Source organism: Nothoprocta perdicaria, unplaced genomic scaffold, assembly GCF_003342845.1.
Source record: "Nothoprocta perdicaria isolate Ctin4 unplaced genomic scaffold, notPer1 scaffold_489, whole genome shotgun sequence".
In the NCBI taxonomy this organism is placed as follows: domain Eukaryota; kingdom Metazoa; phylum Chordata; class Aves; order Tinamiformes; family Tinamidae; genus Nothoprocta; species Nothoprocta perdicaria.
In genome coordinates this window covers 16222-22367 of record NW_020455742.1, presented here as the reverse complement: position 1 = coordinate 22367, position 6146 = coordinate 16222, and the positions used below count along the sequence as shown (strand labels likewise).

The 6146-nt window shown below is 48.1% G+C and overlaps 1 long non-coding RNA gene across 1 annotated transcript; it reads left to right on the top strand.

The window, feature by feature from the left end:
* The first annotated feature begins 5628 nt into the window (after positions 1 to 5628).
* On the top strand, positions 5629 to 5923 carry LOC112954144. The gene is made up of 2 exons (XR_003250662.1): positions 5629 to 5671; positions 5756 to 5923. It is a non-coding gene; the product is annotated as an uncharacterized LOC112954144 (long non-coding RNA).
* The last annotated feature ends 223 nt before the right edge of the window (positions 5924 to 6146 follow it).

The following is a 6146-nucleotide window of genomic DNA, read 5'->3' as shown; positions in this document are numbered from 1 at the left end:
TAGTTCTGTCTCACCCTCTAATAATTCTGTTTCTTGTCCCCTCGTTATTCTGTTTATTTTTATGTAATAATTATCATCCTCTCCTGTTAATCATTCTCTTTCTATCCCTGTTTTAATTGACCTTCTCTCCCACTAATAATTTCCTGCCTTTCCGGCTAATATTTCCTTATGCTTCCCTTAATTATCTTCCTCTCTGGCTGATAATTCTTTCTCTCTCACCAAAAATTCTCCTACTCTCCCGCTAAGAGTTCCTGTCCTTGCCCTTTGTAATTTTCTTTTTCTTCCACTAATGGTTCTCTTGCCCTCCAGGTCTTTTTCTATTTCCTTAATTCCYCTCCTCCCACCAATAATTCCCCTTCTCTCCCACCAATAATTTTATTCCTATTCCCCTAATATTTTTTATTATTACTTTTATTGATCTATTGAGAAAAGTTATTCTGGTATTCCCCTGATCTTCTGCTAACAATTCTCTTTTTCTCCTGCTAACAGGTCTATTTCTATTCCTTGAGTTATTGTCTTTGTCTTCTGCTAATAATACTATTTTTCTCACACTAAAAAATGTTATTACTCTTCCCCTAATAATTCTCTTTCTCCTGGTAAAATTTCTCTTTGTCTCACTCTCTTTCTAGATATAACTCTCTTCCTCTCCTGCTAATAAAACTCTCCTTTCCCTCTTATACTTCCCTTCCTCTCACACTATTTCATCTCCTCTCATGCTAGTATTTGTCCCCTTATCGTGCTAAATATTTWATTTCTGTCCCAGTAATTATTCCTTTTTCTTTCTCATCCTCATTCTTCTGTTCTTCTTCCACTAATTTTGTTCCTATTCCCCCAATAAATCTTTCTTTCAAGTGATTAATTCCCTCTCCGTTTCCCCCTCAATCTCTGTCTGAGCGATTAATTATCTTCTCTTTCTCTGTGACTAGTCCTTTTATTCCTATTCCCCGAAAGATTTCTTATCTTTCTAATAATTCTCTTCCTATTTCCCTCATAATTCTCTCGGTCTCCCTCTAGTAATTTTCTTCCTATTCCCCTAAAAATTCTCTTTCCCTTCTGCTAATAAATCTCTTTCTCTCCCGCTCACAATTTTATTCTTATTCTCCCAATAATTCTCTTTCACTCCAGGTAACAATTCTCTTTTTATCCCCGTGATACTTCCATTCTTCTCAAGTTAATAATTCCTTTCTTCTCCTGCTAGTAATTCTCATCCTGTCCCACGAGATAAYGTTCTGGCGCTGCTCTTTTGTGCRCGGGGTGCATTTTGTGGTGATAGCCCCGCGGTGCCGGGGGCTCCCGGCGCAGCCCTGCTGCGGGACAAGGGCCGTGCCTGCCTGGCCCCCAGTGCTCGCCGGGGCTGTCCTCCCCGCGGGGCACGGGGGCTGGCGGCGCCGCCCSCGCCTGACTGCCCCCCGCCACCGTGTCCGCGTGCCCGGGCCAGGGCTCCGCCTCGCGCGTTCAGCCACCCGCCGGCGGCGGCGGTGGGGGGGGGAGCGTGGGCTCTGCTGCCCTGGCCGCCCCAGCTGTCCCTGATGGGGCTCGCCACCCTCCTCCCGGCCCGCTGGGTGATGGGCGRCAGCTGCGGGCCCCGGGGCCGGGACGAGCTGTCGGGGGGCGGGCACGCGCTGCGGCCGGGACGGCCGTTGAGGGCAGGTGCTGGGACCACGCTGTGAAGCAGGCGCTGCCGCAGAGGAGCCGCCGCTGGACCCGGCGTCGGAGGAGGTGAGCGGGGCCGGGGAGCGCTCGGGGCGCCGCCTGGGGCGGGGGTCTTGGGCCATGCGGCGGCTCGGGGCGTGCTGGGACTGGGCAGCTGCCCTGGAACCGGTAAGGGCGGTGGGGCCAGGATGTGGTGGGCGTTAAGGGTGGTGGGGCCAGGACGTAGTGGGTGAGAGTGACACCCTGGGGATGAAGCTGCGAGGGGGGGGGGGCGGGCAGGGCAGGGTGCCCGCTAGGGCTGGGTTACTCCTTGTCCCGGGTGGGACCTGGTCGTTGCTCTCGAGCTTCCCTTAATGGCTCTCTGCTCTCCAGAACATGTGTTTTATCTGAACTAGATTCTCCTGGAGGTTATTATTGTGCTGTCCAGTTCTCTCTGTCCTTCAGAGCCCCAGAAACACCAGAAACACCGTTGTTTTGCTTTGGAGTGTTCTTTGAGTGCTTCCTTTTGTGCTCCAGATCCGTTTGGGCCCTTTGGCCTTGGTAGGACCCCTGTAGTCTCTGCAGAAACCCTTCCTGAGGCCTCACTTCTGCTCCAGAGCCCTCTGTCCATTCACTGACCTTGTTAGCACCTCGGTGGTCTCCTCATGCACGTCCTTTGCCTGGAAATACAGAGCTAGCACCTGCCTAGGGAGCTACCAATTCCCTTCTGGCCACTCACTGCCTCTTTTCATTCTATTATTTATTTTTTATTTTTATTTTTATTTTTTTAAATTTGCTCTAGATGCTGTGCAGTTCTATGTATTCCTTCCTGGGAAGTACTTGTGTTACAGATGCAGCAGTTTAGTTTGATATCCTGATTTGCCCTGGAGGAACTGCCATCCTGTTAGAGCATCTGCAGCACATGCAGGCTCGAACCTGTAACGATGCCTTGGGATAGTGTTCCCTCTGGACCATGAATTTGTGGACACTAAACTCCAAGGTGACAGGAGGAATGTAAATAGAGCATTAAAACAAGTATCAAGGAGCCTTGAAATGGGAGTTACCTGTTACAAACTGGAGCTGCAAAAGAAGGGACCATCTGCACTGTGAGCAAAACCTGGAAGAACCACCCATAACCAGGTGTTCTTGGGAAGCATCCGCTCCAGGGGCAAGGTGTATTGCGGTTGGGGACGGAGGGGCAGCACGACCACTGACTCGATCACTGTCGCCTCGAGAAACCCTCCGCCTCGAAAGAAAGAGCAGCAGAGCAGCAGCGCATGTGCAGGTATGTAGGAGGTAGGTGAGACAAGCTAAGCGATGCTGTAGAAGCTGAGTTGCAAAATGCCCTAGAGAGGCAGCAGCACACGGCAACGGTCCAAATCACGAGTTGACTGAGCTGGTAGAAGCGCTAGCTTTGTGGAATCATCTTTAACTTAAATGCTACTTTTGCAAATTCTTCTGATGTGGGAGGATGGGTGAGCAAAGGGTTGCTCGCGTATGTTTCATTTTTCCGTCGTGGCTCATTGGCAGTAGTTAATGTGAAGTCTGTGATTACTGATAACCTAAAGTGAGATATTAGCCATGAAATGATTTTAGAGAGGAAGTGTTATCATTTGGAATCTTTCTCGGACAGTATTTACGTAACAAGAACACTAACCTGACTGGGTGACTTGGAGTAATGGGATGTAACAGGGACTGAGTAAATGAGAGTACGAGAACAGGGATTGCACAGATTTCCAGCATAAGTGCTTTAATTTCTGTATGCTTTGCATACTGTTTCTGGTCTGTTCACATCTGTATGGTAAGAGCTACTTTTGCTGTGCTGGCCTGGTGTCTTTCTGCCGCTTAACGTGGTTAGGGATAGACAACAGATGTTTTTCATGATATTGATGTGTGCTGATGGACTAAATATGTAGGTTAAGAATTAAGTATCAAGTGTTTGAAAAACTTTGTTGTTTTTCAGGTTTTCATCAAACTGTTGGGTACTGAGGATTTCAGTGTGGCAGTGCTCAATTTCTATAAAACTAACCAGCTTGTCTGCAGCAAAGATCTTTCAGTATGCTAGATAGTGGATTTTTTTTTTTTTTTTTTTTTTTTTTTTTTTTTTTTTTTTTTTTTTTTTTTTTTGCCTGTAGAGTCTTTCTGTAGTCTAAATACTTCTACCACAGCTGTTAATGACTAGAGGGATTATTGCAGCGGTGGACAGCCTGTCCCTTTTTAAAATCATTGCTATCAGCTCTTGCTGCGACTAACCAGGCTAAGTAAATCTAAACTGATGTTCTTCTGCCCCGAAGGAGAGTATCAGTTCACAATAGGAAAAAATCTTGTGTGAAAGAAGGAATGGCAATGTTGTGATTTTTTTCTAACCTTGTTCCATTCTTGTTTTTCAGGTCTAGAATATAACTTTGAGCAGAGCTGGGGCAGCACTTTGACAGGGTCGTGTGAGCATTGTTTTTGTCATCTGAGGTAAATATGAAAACTTGTCTATGGTGGAACTCAGCTTCTGTCTCGGCTTTCCTGTGCAGCAAATTGCTGAACGTGAGTACTTGCTGCCACCAAGACTGAAAAATACTGTTTTTATGGTGTGGTGGTGTGGGGTTTGTTTGTTTGTTTGTTTGCTTTTTCCCTTCTCCTCTAATATAATTTTAAAGTCATTCTACACTTAAGTTACAGTGTAGATTCAAATATTTTGTTTGTTTTAGGAACTTTGCAGAGGAAAACGGTACCTCTCTTTGCTCAGATACTGTGTACCGGTGTCAGTCTAGCTTATTAAGTTTGCCGGCATTCTTTCTTCCAGTACGGGTCAAATTGTGCTGAAGCTGGCTTCACTTTCTTTGATCTCGCTTCAGACAGTAAAAAGAAGTGTCTGCATCGTGGTGTAGTCTGCGATTTGCATTGTAGATTTGCTCTCTTTTGCTCAGGTCTGGATGTTGCTCTTGTTCTTTGTGCTCCTGTAGCACATCCACACTGCGTGGTGCTAGTGCAGGAGGCGTTGGTTGGGGCTGGACATCTTTGCAGCCATTGCTGTGTCTCTTCTGCTGATGCCACTCCATCCCCTTGTGTCTTCATGGTGCTCTTTCATGGTTTCATTTCCTGTGTTGCCAAGGCTTTGTGTCTTTCTGAATGGCCATTGTGTTTTTGCCCAGCCACATCCGTTGTTATCCTTGTGCCGGCAGTTCTCATTTTGGGTTACTAAGGGGCACTCCGTCTCTCCATTCTTTTGGCTGTTTGTGGCTTTTCCTCTTTGTGACACTGACGCCTCATCAGCTGCCCCTTCCTCTTCTGAGGTCTGTCTTGTTTTGCACCTTCCTGATGTCCTGCCAGGGTTCTCTTCCCTGTGGTCATGCAGTCTCGGGTCCTTGCCGGCCCCTTCCATACCAGGCCGTGGCCTTTGACTCTCCTCTGTTCTTGTCCAGAACATGAGTGTCGCACGCTTGTGACTTCGTCAGGCTTTCTGGTGCTCAGCATCTTAGRTGTGGCTATAGTTCCTTTTGCGTAGAAAGGTTTTCCTCTATGTTTGTGCCTGGTGTGTGTGTGTGTGCCTCTGTTTTTGAGGCTGGAACTGCCTTGTTGGTGCATGTTCACCCCGGTAGTGTGTAGAGTGTTACAGTGAGGTACTGGAATGGTGATTGCTCAGCCACTCTGTGCGGCACTTTCAGTTCCATTTGCATTTTTGCATTGTTGAAGATGCAAGAGCAGTGTTCTGAGCAGGCCCTGGGAGACGGAGGAAGAAATGGTTCTGCCCTAATAAGAAGGTGAGCTGGATGGTCGCTGTTGTGAGGGGAGTGTTGTGATTGGTGGGTCCCCTGATGAATTTTTGCTTTGTGCGTGCAGGTGTGGAGGAATGTGACAAGCAGCTTGGTCGCATCTTGGGCACAGAGAGGTGAGAGTCGCTCCATGAGAGGGATTAGAGCTTAGCATAGGGCAGGCATCTTGCTGACGCCATCCCTGTTGGCCACTGTTGTTCTGCTTTTACAGGTGCTGCGGCAGCTTCCCCGTGGTGACAGAGCCCGGCAGCCGGCAGGGGCAAGCGGAGCAGGTAAAGGCGGGGAGCGAACACTCTATGGGAATGGGCTGCGGTCTTGCTCGCATCACTGCAGCACGTGATTCCCTGTCTTTGCAGAATCTTTCAGCGAGTTGAGGAGAGGAGCAGTTGGAGTGCTGACAAAAGCCTCACTGGATGAGAGAAGGACAGGCTGTCGTGTTCATAAGTTATTGCGCATCGGGCGCAGTTGAGCTGTCTCTCAGTAATATCATAGAATCATAGAATCATAGAATGCCGAAGGTTGGAAGGGACCTCAGAGGTCATCGAGTCCAACCCCCCTGCTCACGCAGGGTCGCCTAGAGCACGTGGCACAGGGCTGCATCCAAGCGGGTTTTAAAGATCTCCAAAGAAGGAGACTCCACAACCTCTCTGGGCAACCTGTTCCAGTGCTTTGTCACCCTCACAGTGAAGAAATGCTTCCTTAAATTCCCGTGGAACTTCCGATGCTTCAGTTTGAAGCCATTTCCTC